This window comes from Danio aesculapii, chromosome 1 (assembly GCF_903798145.1).
Source record: "Danio aesculapii chromosome 1, fDanAes4.1, whole genome shotgun sequence".
NCBI classification, from domain to species: Eukaryota; Metazoa; Chordata; class Actinopteri; order Cypriniformes; family Danionidae; genus Danio; species Danio aesculapii.
In genome coordinates, this window is record NC_079435.1 from 33,900,243 (window position 1) to 33,922,914 (window position 22,672).

Consider the following 22,672-nt stretch of genomic DNA (forward strand, 5'->3'; position numbering starts at 1 on the left):
CACTAGTCGACGGTCAAGGCCAACATTCAAGAGAAAATACCAGAAAGATACCAGAAAAAAGGAACATTTGGTTGCTGAATGGTCGAACTGCCAAGATGACATCACGTCAATAAAGTTGAGATTAGATAGTGTGTGAAAGACATTAAAAACATGAAGGAGAGCCCAAAAAAGACCAGAGCTGAATTGAAATTACATCTCTCCTGCGCAGATCTGGTACTCTCTAACTTCTTGCATTCAAAATAAAACTTTTTAATTTTAACTCAGGACCATTTGAGTCCAACAATTGGTGACCCCGACGTGATTGACTGGAGACTGTCAAATAGATGGACGTTTGTTTCTGATGCCAAAACCAGAGAGGCCTCTCTAAAGAAAGGAAAGCAGAAACCTTTTTCTAAAATTCTGCTATTGAATATTCTAAATAAGTGGCTTTTGGCATCGGTAAATACGATTGTTCATTTCTTTGATACATTTGCATTGAATGCAGGATGTTACAGTCTGCATAAATTAAAACTTAACTAAAATAGTGTTGAATAAAAAAGAGAAGAATGAATTGTGATAAGTTGTGATAGAGAAAGTTAGGGTGAATCATTAGGATTTACGGAGAAGTCCTGTTCCCTAAATAGGCACTTAGGGTAAATCATTAGGATTTAAAGAGAAGTCATGTTCCCTAAATAGGCAAATAAATTGGAAATTGTTTGTCTTGACGAAGTCACTCATATTTCCAATTATAAGGATCTGACATCTTTAAGTAAATTTCTGAAGGATACCAGGTTTAGTGAATTGAGAAATAGTGAGAGTGTAGGGATAAAATAAGACAAAAAACAAAATGGAAGGGGAATTCAATAGAGAATGTGAGGAATATGATTGTCCTCTTTTAAGACAACAATGGGATAAAATGGTATGAAAATGTGATGAAAACCCAATGTCTAACCCTGTTACTAATAGAATTTTCAGGGCAGCAGTGTTACAAGGAGCTCCACCTGGTGTGACCCAGGCCATGGAACAGTCTCATGAGGTACCAGGCAGTGATGATGGAAAAGGTATGTAGACAAAGCAGTAGAGAGAGCGGACAGATAAGGAAGTGAGTTGTTAAAGAAAAAAAAAAGAGAATTTTGAAACTATAGCTTGAGAAAAGGAAATTAGCTAAAAACAGATGCCTCAGCAACAGATTGGCAGTTGCTAGAGAGGGCCTGATGGCCTCCCCACTTCCTGAAGCAGACAACCCAATCACACTGTTTATGTAGGTGATGGAAAATTAAAGGCAGGCTTTGCTGTGGTTAAATTACAGAATGATCAATTGGTCACCATACAATCTGGAACCCTTAATTGGCAAACAATCTGCACAAAAAGCAGAACTATTGGCCCTAATCAATGCATTGAGACACTCAAAAGGACAGGCTGTCAACATCTACTCTGATTCTGCATATGCAGTGTCCACAGCCTGTGTGGATCAGATGTGGATTCACAACTTCTTCTGGCCGGCCTATTACTCATGAGAAAGAAGCAAGAGAGCTCTCTGAAGCCATAATGTTGCCAAACAAAGTGGCTAATATTAAGTGCACAGGTCATTCTCAAGGAACTGACCTAATATCAAGAGGGAATGATGCAGCAGACTTGGCGGCAAAACCTGCCTCAAGCTACCTACAGGGTCAGTTTGTGGTCACTTCTGAGCCAGACGTGACATCCCTCCTACCAGAATTCTCAAGAGAATTCTTATCTGAGCAGCAAGACATGGCTGCTCCTGAAGAAAAGTCTGTGTGGAAAAACAAAGGGGCAATCAGACACGAGGATGGGCTTTGGACAGCACCTGATGGTAGAGCTTTGCTCCCAGCGTCACTAGTCCGAAGCGTGTTGAAAGAAGCCCACACACATGCACACTGTAGTGATAAGCAAATGTCACGAGCATTGCAATCATGGTGGCATCCTTTTATGCCACACCTAATTTCTGGATACATAATGACATGTGACATCTGTCAGATGCACAATGTCAAACCAACTATGAAACCGTCTCAGGGATCATTCCTATTGGCAAATGGCCCTGGGGATGAAGTTATAATTGATTTCACTGACATGATTGAAAAGGTAAATGGTAAACAATACGTGTTTGTTATGATTGATGCATATACTGGATGGCCAGAGGCCTTCCCGGTGGTCAAGGAAGACAGCACTGCTGTCATTAAATGTCTGATAAACCATTACATCCCACATCATGGTTTTCCGACCCGGGTCAGATCTGACAACGGCTCACACTTTAAAAATGAACATCTGGCTGATGTGGAAAAGGCATTTGGTTTAGTACACCATTTCGGGGCAGTCTATCACCCACAGTCACAAGGTAAGGTTGAGCGGTTGAATCTAACATTGAAAAACAAATTGGCTAAAATCTGTGCACAAACTAAATTGACATGGTTGGCTGCTCTTTCACTGGCTCTGATGTCAGTAAGGAGCTCTGTGAGTAGGGCAACAGGATAAACGCCCTTTGAACTGTTGACTGGTCGCCAGTTTCCTGGCCCACTGACCCCACTACAATTGAAACCAGTACAACCGTTATCACACAAAATTTACTATGACAAATTGACTGCTCTAATTGAATCTTTTGACAAAATGTTACCAACTGATTTTAGGGGACACGAATATCTAGCACCCCTACCTGACCGAACTTGGGACTGGGTGAGGTTGAGAATCTACAGGCGTAAATGGAAAGAGCCTCGCTGGTCTGCTCCAATTAAGGTAATTGCACGCACCTCTCACTGTGTTCGTCTTGCAGGAAAAAGTGGCACTTTGTACCATCTGAGCCAGTGCTGTCCGGCGGACCCACCATCCAGATCATTGGACGACACCAGACTTCGCAGGTCCAAGAGAGGGAGGATACCACAGAAAATACAGGAGGTGCAGGAGGGAGTGAGGGTACCACAAAAGGAGGTGACACAAACACATACACACGGGGAAAATTTTCATCCATCACAAAGTAACCTACAAACTTTGCAGGTGGTCCACAAAACTGGGGATTTATTCACAGCCCCTAAAGGAGAAGCTGTAGCCCATTGTGTCAGTGCAGATTGTGCATTTGGAGTGGGCATAGCGAAAAAACTCAGAGAACGATATGGGGTTGACAAAGTAAAGGCCCAGAGAAAAACGAAAGGTGACTGTGCTATAACTCACGAGGCAGACAGAATAGTTTTCCTCCTGATCACAAAAACACTTGCTAGAGACCTACCCACATATGAGGACTTTGAGAGCAATCTAATCTGCATGAGAATGTGGTGTGACAAATTACACATCACCAGATTGTCAATACCCTGGCTGGGGTGTGGTTTGGACAAGTTGGAATTCTGTAAAGTTCTCCACATCGTTAAAAAGACATTTAAAGGCCAGAATATAACCATTTCAGTTTATACGTTAGAATAAGTTTACTGTGCTTGCTATTTTTTATTGTAGCTTTGATATTGATTATATATTACTTGCTGTTAATACAATAACGCGGTGAAAAATAAGATAAAGGAAGGATCAGAATTGAATAATAAGGAAAACCAGCATCAATAAAACATAAGGATCAAGTAGTGGGATATACAGGAAGATGGGCCCCAAGTCCAACGAAACTAGGGAATATGGAATGGGAATGGGATAAATTAAAAATCTAAAGAGATTTTAGTGCCACAAAAAAATCCAATCACTATGTCAATAGGGGGATGGACAAATTATCCAATGGACAGGCAGTATTGTAGTGGTGAGGCAAAATTTGGACTAAGAGAAATGCCTTGTGCAAGTAATACTACACCACATAGTAATGGGGGTGGATGTATCAGAGGCTGATCCACTTGGATTAATTACTGTGAAATTTATTTATAAAAAGGGACGCAACGTTGACTTAACCACAAATTCCCCAACCTATGTAGATTCAATAGGGGTCCCGAGAGGAGTCCCTGACGAATACAAACTAGTAGACCAAATTGCTGCCGGGTTCGAGAATATCCCAATAATTTCAGCCCTATTCCCTGTCACCCCAAGTAAAAATGTGGATAGAATAAATTATGTGCACTACAATGAGATTGGCAAATTTAACAAGAGACGCCGTAGAAGGATTATTAGAACAATTGGCTCCAACCTCATTAATGGCAATACAAAACAGAATAGCACTAGACATGCTATTGGTGGAAAAGGGGTGCCATGTTCCAAGATTTTTGCTACACTTTTATTACCAATAATACCGCCCCAGACGGATCAGTAACGAGGGCTTTAGAAGGATTAAAAACCCTTTCTAAAACAATAGCAGAACACTCTGGTGTAAATAACCCATTTGATGATTGGCTGACCAGTGTGTTTGGAAAATATAAAACCATGTTTACATCAATTTTGATCTCTATAGCTATCTTTGTGGCCATAATAGTGACCTGTGGATGCTGTTGCATCCCGTGTATCAGAACATTGTGTAACAGGGTGATAATAGCAGCAATTGAAAAGAAAGATGGAGCTCCACCCCCTTACACAATGCCTCTGCTGGTATCTCCTGGAAATAATGATGAGGAGGAAGAGGAGGAGGAATATGACTTATAAATGTTGTTTTTTTCCCAGTAACTGTGCTTCTTTGCAGATGCTGATTCATCACAAGTTGTGTTTTTTAGATATTGATGTTTGAGAAATTTGCTGTTTGAAAATGTGTTAAGATTTAAATTTTGATTACTGAAATGTTTGTAGTCTAGATAATTTCAGTGTGATTGACTCAGCTGAAATGTTGTGGTTGCCCAAACGTCAATTAGGGGACCGACTGGGTGACTTTCCCCACAGGGGTTTTCGGCCCAGTCCAGCCTGAGCACACTGGTTTGTAGGGAATGTTATTTTTTATTATTTTTTATTATTATTACGTTTTAAGTACTTTTCTTTCTAGTAGTATGATATGATGTGTCAGGTGAACATGTGGTGGCTGCCCATAAGCCAACTAGGGGGCCGCTTGGGTGTCTTTCCTCACAGAGGTTTTCGACCCAAGCTCATCTGGACATATTGGATCAAGAATTCTGAGATTTTTAAAGTGTTTATCGAAGTGGTGTGGCCCCTTTTCAGAGGCCAATAGAGGGATTGAAGGATAGCATTGTTTATTGTTAGATTTTGCTAAACATTTACTAATAAATGCAGACATAAAGGGTTTCTTCTTTTAAAGGGTTAACTGTGATAATGTGTGTATAAGAAAGAGGAACCCAACATACTGCTACTGGCAGGGTGGAGGCCTGCTGCTCATAACAGATACTAGGAAGAGGAATATCTGGTTGCTGAATGGTCAACCTGTCAAGACAACACCATATAAGTCAATAGGTTTTAGGGTTAGAGAGTGTGTGAGAGACAGTATAAAAAGCCTGAAAGAGGGCATAATAGGTGAGGGGGCTGAACTGATACCTCTCCTGCGCAGAACTTGTATTCTCTAACTTCTTGCATTCAAAATAAAACTTCTTAATTTTCAACTCAGATCTCCGTCAATTTTTGAACATGCAATGGATCATTTGAGTCCTACACCTCATTGTTCCCCCACCAACAATATTCAAAAAGTGGGTTTCTCTACACTGCCGAGTAGCTTGTTCTCAACTAGCAAATATGTTGCTACATTTCTCATTTTTTTGTATCGGGCCATTTTTAAAAAGGCCTCTGTGATACCTAGCTGACGAGCTGGGAGTTTGCGTTCAGAAGACAGGAGTTGATTATACATGACTGGGTGACATGACCAGAGATGGCTCTGGAGATTCAACATGTTTGCCCATTTTTTTTTAAACAAACCCTACAATTGGCTTCATCCAAATTAAATGGTTTGCCTTTTTCGTTTGGCATGAATCCAAAATGTTCCCAGTTTGGCCATGTAACATTTGGTTTTCACGTACTACCGCCGGTGGCATGGACAACCGTGGTGGTCAGTTGCCACCTTGTGGCCAGTTGTCAGGTAACGTGGTTGTCACCGTGACCGTCACAGCCCTAGTTTGATCATTTGATATGTCATTTAAATATTACAGAATTTTATTGAGTTAATCATGAAAATTAAATTTCAAATACATTTGATTTCTCATTTGAGAATGCATTTTGATTTATTATTTGATCGTTTTGAGTATTTGATTTATCATTTGGGTAGTTGTTTTGAAAGTTCGATTTATTATTTGATCTTTTTAGGCATTTTCCTTTGAAATTTGTTAGGAAAAAAAATCCATTTATGCATTGAAATACAAGTTAACAGTCCACATGTGGTAAGCATTTCGTTTTGGAAAACCAGGTGAATGTAAGATGAAAATTCACATTAAAATTCTTTCTGCAGCTGTGCCCCACAAAAACAAGGTTATGTTAGCATTATTGCAGTAGTATTTTGTTGTTGTTGTAAATAATAACAATGATATTATGTTATTATTGGTGTTACTATTATTTTTGTTGTTGTTGTTGTTGTTGTTAGGGTTAGAAATATTGCAACCTTTATTTTTACAAGTGAGGTCTGAGATTAACTCAACATAAAGTAACAAGTTGGCGGACAAAACTAATATTTTTAACTTAATGAAGAAAATTTAGATTTAGGTTAAGTAAACGTGTTAAATGTAGAAATGTAGTTGTACAGACATTTTTACTGACCAACCAACAAAAAACAATCAAACAAACAAACAAGTAATTTAAACTTTTTTCACGCTGTGGTGATATATATATATATATATATATATATATATATATATATATATATATATATATATATATATATATATATATATATATATATATATATATATATATATATATGTATATATATATATATATATATATATTTATTTATTTTATTTATTTATTTTTTTTTTATATTTTATGAATTTTTTTCCAGGGTTTTCACTTTAAATGGATAGGACAGTAGAGAGGATTGACATGATAGCACGAGGAGCAGAAAGAGGGTGTCACACCTGCTGCAGTGCCCTCTTGTGGTCTTCAAGTGCACCAGTTTTAGTTTTGTTTTTTTGTGTTTTGTATCCTAGTCATGTGATCACTCCTTGTTTCCAGCTTAGTTCTGTCTTTGCTGTTATGTTGTTATGTTGTGTTTGATTTGGCTTTGGATTTTCGATGTTCTGTTTAGTTCTGTCCTGCTTTATTCATGATGCGGTTCATCGTGTTTGGTTTGTTTGTTCACTTTGTTCAGTATCATTACTATGTTTTTGGATTCCTGTTTAGTTTTTGTTCGATTCACTCTTGTGCTTAATTTTTGCACTTCACATTTTCGTCGATTTTGGTACCTTGCCTGTCCCTTTGTCATTCTTTGGATTTTCATTGTTTGACAATAAATGTGTTTTGCTGCACTTGGATCTTTCTCTTGTTTTTGTGATACCCAGTCGTGACATAATCCAAAGGCCACACCAAATTTCAGCAGCAATTTTTTTCTCTCTCTCTTGCCCCAGTTTTTTTTTCCCTCTATTTTTTTTGTTTTTTGTCAAGTATGAGTCTCCGAATGGTTCCTCCAGTGACTTAAAGGGAGTGGTCACTTCGTTTTCAGGCATTGGCAGCTGAACGTCAGCAGGGTTGGGAGGTAGGAGCTTTTGCTCAGTCATTTTGGACTTTGGCTGTGGGACTGGGCTTATCTGACTTTGAACTGATGAATATATTTAATCAATGTCTTGATTACCCTCTTTCTATTGAAGAGATGGAGGAGCTTGGGATAACTCAATTTTGGGAGTTTGTTGTTCACCTTAAAGTGAATAGTCTAGAGTTTGATTCCGTTCCCAAGATGATTTTCACTTCAGAAGCCCCACCTAAAGATACCAATGCCCCTGACTGTCTTTGCATGGCCTTAGAGCTTATTGACTCACTTTATGAGATTTTGGATAGTGTTGAGACTCAGCCCAAAATTGATCTTTTTGAATCCCCAACTAAGTGAACTTTTAGTCCTGACACACCCTTTCAGTTTGTTTTTGTTCCAGGACCCCTTTCTAAAATGGCTGATGATGTGGAATTTTGTTTAAACAAAGCTCATACTTCTGAACCTTTTTGCAAAATGGACATTAGTTCAGATTTCATGCCTAAAATTGTGGCCACTTTATAGCAATTGCCAAAGATGGTCGAAAACTCTGAGCTTCAGTGCCATACCACAGCTATCTTTAAACCAGTGCCTGAACCCTTGGCTATTTTTGAAACCGCTTGTTCAGAGGATTCATCTTTACAGTTGGGCAAATCTTTTTCAATTTTTTCTGACTTTGATTTTTCTGTTCTTATAGAACCGTTTTTTTCCAACATTTTGGAAACATAATTTTTTGGTTTTCTTGAGTCCTTCTTTCCCAGTATCAATGAGCCTTCGTCCTCAAGCCCTGGTGAGCGTTCGCCCTCAAGCACCGGCAGACCCTCGCCTTCAAGCGCCGGTGGACCCCTTACTCTCAAACGCTGAGCCCTCGCTCTCAAGCGCTGGAAGACCCTCACCCTCAAGCGCCGGCGGACCCTCGCCCTCAAGTGCTGACGGCCCCTGCTCTCAAACACTGAGCCCTCGCCCTCAAGCGCCGGCAGACCCCCGCCCCCAAGCACTGGCGGACCCTCACTCTTTAAAGCTGAGCTCCTGCCCTCAAGCGCCGGCAGACCCTCGCACTCAAGCTCTGGCGGACCCTCGCTCTCAGACGCCGACGGATCCTCGCCCCCAAGTGCTGGCGGACCCTTGCTCTCAAACACTGAGCCCTCGTCCTCAAGCGCTGGCGGACCCTCACTCTTAAACGCTGAGCTCTCGCCCTCAAGCGCTGGTGGACCCTCACTCTTAAACGCTGAGCTCTCGCCCTTAAGCGCTGGCGGACCCTCACTCTTAAACGCTGAGCTCTCGCCCTCAAGCGCCGGCAGACCCTTGCCCTCAAGCGCTGGTGGACCCTCGCCCTCAAGCGTTGGCAGACCATTGCCCTCAAGCGCTGGTGGACCCTCGCCCACAAGCGCTGGCGAACCCTCGCCCTCAAGCACTGGTGGACCCGCGCTCTCAAACACTGAGCCCTCGCCCGCAAGTGTCGGCGGACCCTTGTTTTCGGGTGCTGGCAAACCATCATTCTCAAGAGCCAGTAACATTTTTAACTTTGCCATTTACACCAGTTAATGTTCCATGGAGGAGAATGGGCATTTCATCTGGACCATTGGGGTGGTCCTTTGTTCCACATGGAGGGCTACCAAACCCACCAGTTTTAAATTGGTGGAACCACGTCTGGTTAAAAGGGATCTTCTCCCCTATGGTACAATGGTGGTCTTATATTTGGGGATTGATATGTCGAGACTCTTTTAATCACCAGTTCCTTAGACTCCACTTTGGCCCTTACAGACTCTTTGATTCCTTGTTTTGTGTTATACATTTTTTATTTATTTATTTTTTGGTTTGTAGTGTTGGTCTGTCCCACCATCCCTCCCCCTGGTCCACCTCTGTTCCGCCACCCTCCTAGATGGGTGTTTTTGGGAGTGTCTGGTAGCCACTTCTTAAAGGGGAGGTAATGTCACACCTTCTGCAGTGCCCTCTGCTGGTCTTTAAGGGCACCAGTTTTTGTTTTGGTTTTTGTGTTTTGTATCCTAGTCATGTGAATACTCCTTGTTTCCAGCTGTCCCTCATTGTCTAATTAGTTCTGTCTTTTATAAGCCCTGTTATGTTGTGTTTGGTTTGGCTTTGGATTTTCAATGTTCTGTTTAGTTCTGTCCTGCTTTATTCGTGATCCGGTTCATCGTGTTTGGTTTGTTTGTTCACTTTGCTCAGTATCATTACTATGTTTTAGGATTCCAGTTTAGTTTTTGTCGATTTTGGTACCTTGCCTGTCCCTTTGTCATTTTTTGGATCTTTATTGTTTGACAATAAATGTGTTTTGCTGCACTTGGATCTTTCTCTTGTTTTTGTGATACCCAGTCGAGACAGAGGGGAAGGATTGACATAGGACCTCAAGGCAGGAATCAAACAGGTCACCGTGAGCACCAGAGTGCATGTTTCGACGCACTAACCACTATGCCATTGGCACTGATGTAAATCTACTTTTGAATAGTGGCGATATTTAGAGATCTGGTGTAAATGACATCTGTACATTGCAGGTTGGAAAAATGTAAAATATTGACCATTTCTAAATAATTTGTTCTTGTTTGTTCCCTTAAAGACCTTAAAACTAGATGTAGTATTTAAACGTACGTAAGACTTTTTTTTTTCTTTCCAACTGCAGAAGGCTAAAGGTTCCCCTAGTTGAAAAAATTGTCATACACATAAAACATTCCAATACACTAAAATAAATACATAAAAATTATTGAATGCTTCAATGCTTGACTCCCAGTTGTAATGCCCCCCAGCCACCCCCCCCCACCCCCCCCCCCCCACAAAAAACAATGTACTCCATCTTTTTAAGCTATAAGGCACAGTACCAAATGTGGTAACAATTCATCGTAATAATCAAAGTAATGTAAAAAAAAAAAAAAAAACAATTCGCTACAAGAAGTGCGATGAATCAGGTGGGGTGTTTTTCAGGTGAGGTCAGTTCAAAGACACATTGGTTAAAGATATAGCTTTTTAAAAATATACACATGAAGTGTATATGAAGCCATCTTACATCTTGTAGAGAACAACATGAGGGTGCACAAATGCACAACAATAGGACATATCCACAGAGAAGTAGATAGGGCAGGCACTTCTGTCACAAGTGTATTATTTTGCCTGTTACCAAAAAGAATGTTGTAATATCTCCCATGTTGCCACATATGTTCAAAACACAATGTAACCAGCTACCACAGAGAGGAGAGGGATCAGAGAAGGTGTGCTGAAAAAGAAGGGAGGAATCAAAGTAATCCCGGAGGGCTGGCTCTGGCGGAGGAACTGAGAGGTGTTTGGCTTGTGTTGCATTCTGGGGGAGTGCAGAGTCTCCCAGAAGGAGGCTATAAAAAGACAAAAGAGGCAGCAGGCCATGTGGAGTGACTGTTGAAAGTGAGTGAACACCCACTCCAAATCCCTTGCTACCAGAGACACACACTTATATGCAACACACACATGTACAGTTGACACACACAGAGAGTTGGAACAGTAGAGTCATTAGCGCCCTCTTACTTACATAAGGGATGTAAATAGAGATCAGTGCTCAGCTTTCAGAACATCAGTGGGGAATATGAGACTCAATCATAAGGTCTTACTGCACTTAGCTATCGCTCTCTCTCTCTCTCTCTCTCGCTCTCTCTCTCTCTCTCTCTCTCTCTCCAACAAAATCACATTGATTTTATGTATTATGGAGACTTTCAATAGATGTAATAAATTTTATACCATACATTTTAACTATACAGTTTATCCTCTAACCCTAACTCCACCTCTAAGCAAAATGCAAATGGTTATTTATTTTAAAGCATTTTACATTATTTAACATAGGGCAATTCAGGTACAAACACAATCCAACTCCCTGTCTTCCAAATTAAAATACAAATTTAGGGAACACTTTATAATTTAGGTGCACTAATGCATTAAATAATGTAAATAATGTATAACTAATGCACATATAATCATGAGTTCATGTATAACTCATCAAGTGTACCAGACAGGGCTAGTAACCACTCATCCAGCCATCAGAGGGAGCCTACATCCCAAAATCTAAATATCAGTTCTTTGTTGGTTACTTCCTGTTTGGTGGTCATATTAACCGGGGGTCCGATCTTCGTACGTGGATTACTTAATTAGCTGGATTTGGTTATTGACGATTTGACACAATCCAGGATGGTTTCGTTCTTCAAAACTGATCAGAGAGTTGTCATAGCAACAGTTCTGGTAGCTCAAACATGCTCGGGAGCTGGTTTATTTCATATAAACAGGATTAGATCGGCTCATTTCAAGCATAGGTAATACTGAAAGTATGTACCGAATGCTGATATTATGCTGATAACAGTAGTAACCTATAAATTATATACACTTAGTAAAATAGTTAAAAATAAAGTTTATATATACACATTTATAATTAATAATATTATCTAATATTAAATAATTAATAATATTTATGTTTATATACACATACATTTAAAAAATATATAAATAAAACTAATGCAATCTGCACTCTGAAATAAAAGTACAAAAACGGGGTGGTTCTACCAAAGGTTCTACTCAATTTGCTGGATTTGTTTATTGGCGATTTGACATGATCCAGGATCATATAGTTCTTCAACACTCATCCAAGAGTTGGTGTCATAGCAACAATAGGTAGCTCAAACCTGCTTACGAGCAAGCATATTTCATAAAAAAGAATTAGTTTTTGTCGCTGTCACCGGACGGTAGCTTCACTGCGTTTGTTTGGAGTTTAGATTCGCAATTTACATTTTTATCATAAAATACCTCCTCATTCACTAAATATTTATCTGTCCTACTTGGGTGAACAATCCCTTAACACACTCATACAAACAAATCTACTTTTAAATGTTCTGTCTCTCGAGCATCCGCCTGGTGTTTGTAGCTTTAGCCTGCTTGCACCGCTGGTCAGCTAAAGCTACCGACCTCTTTCATCCACTTATTTTCTCACTTACTGGCTTTGCTCTTCACATTCTACAATGTCGCTTGCGTGTCTGTCCTTAAGTGCAGGAGAAGCATCGATGGAGGCGCTGGAGCTGAAGCTGGAAGCAGTGGAGTCCCAGATTCGCTCCCTTGAGACGAAGCGAGAAGGGCTCAGGGCTAAGCTCTTAACCCGTTCTCGCTCGTCTGAGGTAAGTGTTCAGTACAATAACATTTTTCCTTCTTCCTCAACCCCGCGTGTTTCTCTGTCCAGGCCCAGCGCACCGAGGGCGCGGCTCTCCCAGGCGTCGTTCACGCCGACACCCGGCTACCACGGCCCCTGGGTGCAGCCGCGTAAGGTGCTTACCGGGTCTCAGGGCAGAACGTCTCCTCCTCCGGTGTTCGAGTTCCCCACGGAGAACCGCTTCGCCCCTCTCCGCGAGACGGGTCGCGATGTGGCCATCATTGGCGACTCAATCGTGCGCCACGTCCGCTCCGCTTCCTCCAAAGGTAACAAAGTACGCACTTTCTGCTTCCCTGGTGCCCGAGTTAAGAATATTTCTGCACAGATACCTACTATCCTGAGCGCTGCCGAGAGCCTCGGTGCCGTCGTCCTCCACGTGGGGACGAACGACACCGGGCTCCGGCAGACGGAGATCCTGATAAAGGACTTCAGGAGCCTGATCGAGACGGTTCGACGCACCTCACCCGCCACGCAGATCATCGTTTCTGGACCGCTTCCTACCTACCGCCGAGGAAATGAAAGGTTCAGTAGACTTTTTGCTCTGAATGAATGGCTATTAACATGGTGTGAAGAACAGAAATTGCTCTTTGCCAATAACTGGAATCTTTTCTGGGAGCGTCCTAGGCTTTTCCGCGCTGACGGGCTGCACCCCAGTCGAGCTGGAGCTGAACTCCTGTCGGACAACATCTCCAGAATACTTCGCTCTATCTGACTAGTAAGTAAAAATTCACAATTTAGCCATACAGACTCCTATTCATTCCACATAAATAACAGTAATGCATACCTAGCTAACCCCATAGAGACTGTGTCTGTTCCTCGCATTATTAGATCAAGAAACAAACGTACTGTGTGCTCAAGAAATAATCTATTAAGAATTAAACCAGAAAAACCACTAAAATGTGAAAATACAAATTTCATGAAGCTTGGTCTCCTAAACATCAGGTCAGTAGCACCTAAAGCACTTATCATAAATGAAATAATAACATATAACAATCTTAATGCACTCTGTCTCACTGAAACCTGGCTGAAACAAAATGACTATATTAGTTTAAATCAGGCATGTCCAAGCTCGGTCCTGGAGGGCCGTTGACCTGCAAAGTTTAGTTCCAACCCCAATCAGACACACCTGTTCTAGCTAATCAAGCACTTACTAGGCTTTCTAGAAACATCCGTGCAGGTGTGTTGAGGCAAGTTGGAGCTAAAATCTGCAGGACACCGGCCCTCCAGGACCGAGTTTGGACACCCCTGGTTTAAATAAAGCAACTCCTCCTGGATTCTTATATAAACATGAGGCTCGTCAAACTGGTCGTGGTGGTGGAGTTGTGTCAATCTTTAGAGATATTTTTAACGTTAATCAGAGAAACGGACTTATGTTTAGCTCCTTTGAAGTATTAGAGCTTAATGTTGTCCTTCCAAACACTATGCAAAAACCTATGTTATCTCTCGCTCTAATCACCATATATAGACCCCCAGGACCCTATGTCAATTTTCTAAAAGAGTTCTCTGATTTTATCTCTGACTTACTAGTTAAAACGGATAAAATACTAATTGTAGGAGACTTTAACATCCACATAGATGATGCTAACGACACATTAGGGCTCGCGTTTATGGACTTACTACTTTCACTAGGGATAAAGCAAAATGTTATTGGTCCAACCCATCGCCTAAAGCATACACTAGATCTGCTTCTGTCTTATGGAATTGAGGTCATTGATGTAGACATTATACCATAAAGTAATGATATTACAGACCACTACCTCTTAGCTGTGTTTACCTGAAATTAGCAGATCCGCTCCGATATATCGCCCTAGTAGAACTATTGTTCCATCCACCAAAGATGACTTTATAAATAACTTACCTGATCTTTCTCTACTTCGAAATGCACCCGCAAACGCAAATGACCTTGATGTAGTAACCAGCAGTATGGATGCCATCTTTACTAGCACTCTAAATACTGTGGCACCCATCAAACTAAAAAAGGCTAGAGAGAATAAAACTACACCATGGTATAATAGTCATACCCGTGCTCTCAAAAAAGCAACCCGTGCCCTGGAACGTAAATGGAAAAAAACAAATTTAGAAGTCTTTAGAATTGCGTACAAAGACAGTATGTCCAGCTATAGGAGGGCTTTAAAATCTGCCAGGGCTGAGCACCTCCGCAAACTGATAGAAAATAATCATAACAATCCTAGATTCTTATTTAACACCATCGCTAAATTAACAAATAATCGGTCATCTTTGGAACAAAATGTTCCACCGCAAATTAGTAGTGATGACTTCATGAATTTTTTCAGTGATAAAATAGAAGGCTTTAGACAGAAAATAGGTGATATTAAACTTTCTGCACCGCCTTATACTTCAGATCCAGTAAACACGCCACTGAATCTAAATAACCTACAGTGCTTTAAAATCATAGAAGAGGAAGAGCTAGACAAAATTATAAATAGCTCTAAACCAGCTACGTGTATATTGGACCCAATTCCAACAAAGTTACTGAAAGAATTGCTACCTGTTATAGGAGAACCTCTTCTTAAAGTTATCAACTTTACTTTATCTTTAGGCCATGTTTCAAATCCTTACAAGTTAGCTGTTATTAAACCTATTATTAAGAAACCACAACTGCACCCCAGCAACTTAGCTAATTATAGGCTTTCAAATCTTCCATTTATATCTAAAATACTAGAAAAAGTTGTTTCTGCTCAATTAGGCTCCTTTCTGCAGATGAACAATGTTTTTGAAGTGTTTCAGTCAGGTTTCAGAGCTCATCACAGTACAGAAACTGCATTAGTGAAAATAATCAACGATTTACTCTTAGCTGCTGACCAAGGGTGCATCTCGCTATTAGTTCTACTCGATCTAAGTGCGGCATTTGACACCATTGACCATGGTATCCTCATTAATCGCTCAAAGTCTACAGGTGTCCAGGGACAGGCCCTACAATGGTTTAAGTCATACTTAGCTGACCGTTATCAGTGTGTGAATATTAATGGACAGCCTTCACAAATCAGACCAATAAAATACGGGGTGCCTCAAGGATCAGTTTTAGGCCCTTTGCTGTTTACAATATACATGCTACCCCTGGGAGACATTATTAGAAGACATGGGATCAGCTTTCACTGCTATGCAGATGATACTCAAATATATATTTCAACTAAATCTGACGAGACGTCTAAACTGTCCAAGTTAACTGAGTGTATTAAAGATGTTAAAGACTGGATGACCAACAATTATCTTCTTTTAAACTCAGACAAAACGGAATTATTACTTATTGGGCCTAAATCCTGTACACAGCAGATCTCACAACTCGACCAACAATTAGAGAGATAAAAAGTTAGCGTTAGCTCTACTATAAAAGATCTGGGTGTCATATTAGACAGCAATTTAACTTTTAAAAATTATATATCCCATGTCACAAAAACTGCTTTCTTTCATCTGAGAAATATCGCTAAGTTACGAAGTATGCTATCCATCTCAGATGCAGAAAAGCTAGTCCATGCTTTTATGACTTCTAGGCTGGACTACTGTAATGCACTGTTTGCTGGCTGCCCAGCATCCTCTATTAACAAACTTCAATTAGTACAAAATGCAGCTGCCAGAGTTCTTACCAGGTCTAGAAAATTTGATCACATCACCCCAATTTTATCCTCCTTACACTGGCTGCCTGTTAAGTTTCGTATTGAATTTAAAATATTGCTTCTTACACATAAAGCTTTAAATAATCTAGCTCCTGTTTATCTAACCAATCTTCTGTCTCGCTACAATCCAACTCGCTCTTTAAGGTCTCAAAACCTAGGGCTTCTGGTAGTACCTAGAATAGCAAAGTCGATTAAAGGAGGTCGAGCCTTCTCATTTATAGCTCCTAAACTCTGGAATAACCTTCCTGATAATGTCCGAGGCTCAGACACTCCCAATTCAAAACTAGATTAAAGACCTATCTGTTCAGTAAAGCATACACTTAGTGCACCACTTAGGGGGCTTCCACACAGGATCTGCATCTAGTTTATATACACTATGAACATCAGCTACGCTAATTATTTTCTTTATTCTCCATTTCCACCTGGGGATACTCTTCCCGAGGCCCTCAGACTATGCAGAGTCACTGATTCGATCCAAGACCAACGACGAGATGATCCCAAGGTTTCCATATCCTGGACCAGGCCGTATCCTGAGCAGCTACTGTGGTGGTCATGGAAGAGTGGAAAACACGAGACTGATTCCTGTGACGCTCCAGAGACAGACGAGTCTTCGCTGAGGCCAGCTTCCAGCCTCTGCCACTGAGACTGCAGCTCTGCACAAGACGTTTGGCCAGCGGAGAACTTAAAATGGTCGTGCCCAACTGAGCCTGGTTTCTCTCAAGGTTTTTTTTTTTCTTCACTTCCGCCATTTAGTGAAGTTTTTTTTCCCTCTCCGCTGTCGCCACTGGCTTGCATGGTTCGGGATCTATAGAGCTGCGCATCGTTAGATTTGCTCTTCAGTGTTTGGACTCTCAGTAGTGATTATTAAACCACACTGAACTGAGCTAAACTGAACTACACTGTTCCAATTTACTATGACCTTTTATGTGAAGCTGCTTTGACACAATCTACATTGTATAAGCGCTATACAAATAAAGGTGAATTGAATTGAATAGATTGGGTCCTTTCAAGCAAAGGTAATACTGAAACTATGTACCAAATGCTGATATTTTCTTTTAGTAGTAATTATTTACATTTGGAAAAAAAAGTTAAACAGTTTAAAGATACCTTTAGATACAAACACGAACTAAGAAATTTGAATAGGCTACTATAATTAAGAAAATCTGCTCTAAATGTAAAAGTAGGTAAATTGCTAAATACTCTTGACACATGAAAATGTAACGCATGCAGCCCACAACAAATGAAAAAGGAAAGTTATTGCGTATCATATTTAACCGTTTACTATTAATTTCATGTGGTTTTCCTCACTTGAATATTTGAATAATTATCAGATGATGTCATTACACTGCTGTGCCGTCAGCCAATCTTTGCATTGCAGATCATAATTTTGAGGATCGATAGATCAGGGGTCTGTTCTCAGTACCTCTCTTAAATAATCTAGGATGATTTGGCAGATCCTGGATCTTTTAATCTTGATAACTGGTCTCTGGCTAATTTGGTTCTTCAAACAAGTTTGCGAATCAGATTAAAACATCTGCAAGAACTGATCTGAGATCGCTGCGCTTGTTGTGAAGGACTGATCTATCGATCCTCGAAATCATTATCGTCAATGCAACGATTGGCTGACCGCACACCAGCGCAATGACATAATCTGATTGATATTCAATTATCCATGTGAGCAAAATTACATAAAATTCAAAAGAAACTGTTTATATATTAGCTGTCAAAACATGTTCATGACGGCATAAATGTATTATTTGAAAAAAAGTTGAATATTGTTGATGTCTGTTATCAAACACAAATTGTACTAAAGCAATTATATGCGTTTGTATTTAAGAAGTCCATATCAATAAATTTTCTCTTTGAACAATCAGGTTACTTTTATATCAGAGTGCAATTTGCATAAATTTTTATATATATATATATATATATATATATATATATATTATTTTTTTTAAACTCTCTCTCTCTCTCTCTCTCTCTCTCTCTCTCTCTATATATATATATATATATATATATATATATATATATATATTTGGAGAGAGAGAGAGAGAGAGAGTTTAAAAATATATAAATTTACTATTTTCACAAGTGTATATAACTACTATTGTAAGAAAATATTAGAATTAGGTACATACTTTCAGTATTATCTTTGCTAGAACCCATTCTAATCCTGTTTATATGAAATGATCCTGCTTCCGAGCAGGTTTGAGCTACCAGAACTGTTGCTATGACAACAACTCTCGGATGGGTTTTGAAGAACGAAACGATCCTGGATCGTGTCAAATTGTCAATCACCAAATCCCGCTAATTGAGTAATCCATGTATGAAGAACAGACCGCTGTACTTCACAACACATGCAGCGATCTCAGATCACTTCATCGAGACATTTTAATCTGATTTGCGAACTTGTTTAAAGAACCAAATTAGCTTGAGATCAGTTATCAAGGTTAAAAGACCCAGGATCTGTCAAATAATCTCAGATTATTTAAGCGACCTATGAAGAACGGACCCCAGGGGTCCATTCTTTGTACGTGGATTACTTAGTTAGCTGGATTTGGTTATTGACAATTTGACACGATCCAGAATCGTTTTGTTCTTCAAAACTCATCTGAGAGTCATAGCAAACTTCTGGTAGCTCAAACCTGCTCGGAAGCAGGCTTATTTCATATTTAAATCGTGAAGCAAAGGTGATACTGAATTTATGTACTGAATGCTGATATTTTTTTTTACCGAAAACCTATAGGTTAGATACACTGGGGCAGGGATTCTCAACCTGTATTATTATTACCATATTATTAATATGCTATACATATTACTGCTTTTATTACTGCTTATACAAGGCCCTCTCCCCTCTCCTGGTAGGAACGCACACGTCTTCAAAGAAACTGATATAAGATGTTACAGTCTCTGTGAGTTTATCCAGATCCTTTGCAGCAGCTTAAAAAACAATCCAGTCAGTGAGGTCGAAACAGGCTTGTAGATCCCGCTCTATTTCGTTAGTCCATCTTTTCACAGATCTTAATACAGGTTTGGCTGTTTTTAGTTTCTGCCTGTAGGTTGGTATAAGATGAATCAAATAATGGTCAGAGTTTCCCAAAGCTGCTCGTTGGACAGAGCGGTATGCATCCTTTATTGTGGTATAGCAGTGATCCAATATGTTACTGTCTCTTGTGGGACATGTAACATGTTGTCTACGTTTTGGCAGTTCAAGGGATAGTTTTGCTTTGTTAAAATCCCAGAGAATGATTAAAACAGTTTGGGTGTTGTTGCTCTATCACCGTGATCTGATCAGCTAGTTTCTGTATCGCCAGGCTCGCGTGCGGAGGAATGTAAACACTGATGAGGATGAGCGAGCAGAACTCACGCGATGAGTAGAAAGGCTCACAGGTAATAAACAGTGCTTTGAGATCTGGACAGCACATCTTCTTTAAAACTGTTACATCTGTACACCACCTTTCATTGATGTAAAAGCACGTCCTGCCACCGCGCGATTTCCGCGTCAATTCTTCGCCGCGATCCGTTCTGAACAGCTGATAGCCCGGTAGGTGAAGCATGTTGTCCGGTATGGTGTCGTTCAGCCAGGTTTCCGTGAAACACAGAGCAACTTAATGCAGAAAATCCCTGTTTGTCTGAGAGAGCAGAATTAGTTTGTCTATTTTGTTAGGTAGAGAGCGGAGATTTGCCAGATGGATGCTGGGCAACGTGGTCCGAAATCCACGCTGTCTGAGTTTCACAAGCGCTTCTGCACGCTTTCCTCGTCCATGTGCCTGAAAGCGTTTGAGCAGCACCACGGCTCCACCAACTGCAATGTCCATCAGATTAGTCCAACAATTCTTCTCTGGTGAAACTAATTGTAAGAATGTAACTCAAGACAGGACAAATACAAATACACAAAAACTACTGAAGAGCACGACACGGAGGCGGCCATCATCATAGGCGCCATCTTGTAGTCTACTAGAGAATGATGGATTTTTTAAAAACTTTCCTTCAGTCTGGGGTTTTTGTTCAGAAACAATCATATAATAATAACAAAACCATTTGTCTTTTAGTGCTTGAATGTCTTTAAACAAATAAATGTAAAACAAAAATGCATTTCAAATACATTATTAATAAACAAAGACCACAAAATTATTTTTGGCGAACAAATGTTTTAAAGCGTTTTGTTCACTGTTTTGATCAAAATAACAAAATAAAATGTTTCTCTTTCATTAGACACTAAATATTCCCTTATTTTATAAACAAAGTGCAAACAGTTGCTTGTATATAATGAGGGATATTCTGAAATTTTCATATTTTAAGTTTATAGTATACAGTGGTGGCCAGAATTATTAGAACACCTGTATTCTTACCAGCTAAAAAATGTTTTAAGTGTTTTTAAATGTTTTTTTATTATTATTATTATTTCCTACTAACACACTACAGAAAAAGATAACTGACTTAAAACAATTTTTTAGCTGGTGAACAAACTTTACCTTTCTTATAATTTTGGCTCCCACTGTATATTTTTAAATTCCAAAATAATTTGTATAAATGGCAGGTATATATGCTGACTTTATAAGCTACAGTTAATCAGCCCGATGATAAAAGTAACAAGTTCAATTATGACCTAGTAATCGTTTTTTTTAAATTTTTTTATTTCAAATTGGCATTAACTAATACTGAATGTGCTATATAACTCAAACATTAATTTTACCACTGTAGCTAGCTACCTGGATATTTATTGCCTCTCCGAAACGTCTCGGCCAGTGCATGACCTCTGTCTCAGGGCTGGCACTGCTGGGGGTGTCTGGAGGATTTGCCTCCTATCCTTTTTTTGCAACTCGGCGTTCTCTTTTTTCTGTTGTTTTATGGGTTTGTGTAGACTTGTGGTGTTGCCACAGTATCAAATAGACTTTCTACAAACATCGCAGTTTGCAATATTTTCTTTTACTGCAGTAAAATAACTCCAAACAGCGCTCCTCTTTATTTCCGTCATCTCAGAACATCCAAGATTCTTGCACTTTGGCGCTGCTTAGTTGAAGGACAACTAATAACAGCAGAGCAAGAAGGAGCAATGGTGTGTATGAGATATAAAAGGTGCGGGGTGTTTAGAGATATGCCCGCTCTTTTAGGAAACAGGAGAAATGTACTTTAGCGTAAATTAGATGAAATTTAAATTAAAGTATCGATCTCGGAAGGCTACTATTGATCCGATATCAATACCAACGTTGGTATCAATACTATCGATATTAGGATCAATGCGCCCACCCCTAATCAGCGTACTCGCTGCAGAATAGGCCACATGTGAAGGCTGCCGACATCCGTCAATGGAGATCGCGGTGACAGAGGCCACGCGTGATTATATAAATATAATATGCATATAAATATGATATACATTTACAAAATGTTTCTTTAGTGGGAGTTTACCTTTTGAGACAGTATTGTGGGTTAATACAGATTCATAATTCATTCATTCATTCATTTTCTATTCGGCTTAGTCCCTTTATTAATCTGGGGTCACCAACTCATGAATGAACCACCATCCAGCACGTTTTAGGCAGCGGATGCCCTTCCAGCCGCAACCCATCTCTGGGAAACATCCATACACACTCACACACTATGGACAATTTAGAATTCCAAATTCACCTGTACCACATGTCTTTGGACTGTGGGAGAAACCAGAGCACCCGGAGGAAACCCACGCGAAGCCAGGGAGAACATGCAAACTCCACACAGAAACGCCAACTGCTCCAGCCGAGGGTCGAACCAGCAACCTTCTTGCTGTGAGGCGACAGCACTACCTACTGCGCCACTGCCTCGCCCACCAGGTTCATAATGTCATGTCAAAATGTTAGAAAGTATTTAAATAATAGTAATTTAAAATAATTAGCCACTGTGTTTATTGTTATGCAGTAAGAGTTTTATAGCTGCTATGTATCACTGGTAATGTATATTATGTATTATTATTTGAGTATTTCTGTGTTTATTATTGGTGCATTCATGGAGAAGTCAGCACTGAAACACTTGTCACAGTATCTTCTCATTGTGTGTTTGTTTGTTTATATTAGATTGTGCAGTGTGACAAACAATAAAAACAATATTATGGTGCCACAAGAAAACTCCACCTCTTCTGTGTGTGCAACATAATCATGGCAAGCCAGCCAGGAGGATGCTGCTGATTGGATGACATGAGAGAGACAGTTCCTCTTTTAGACGAACCTAGAAACAAGGAAAGACACTTTATTTAACAAAGTAATAAAAGGAAGAAGACTAAATTAGATTCAATCCATTTTCTATTCCCCATCAAAGAGAAAGAGAGAGAAAAAATTGAACAATGTCAAGACGGTGTCAGTTCCAAGTTCTTGACAC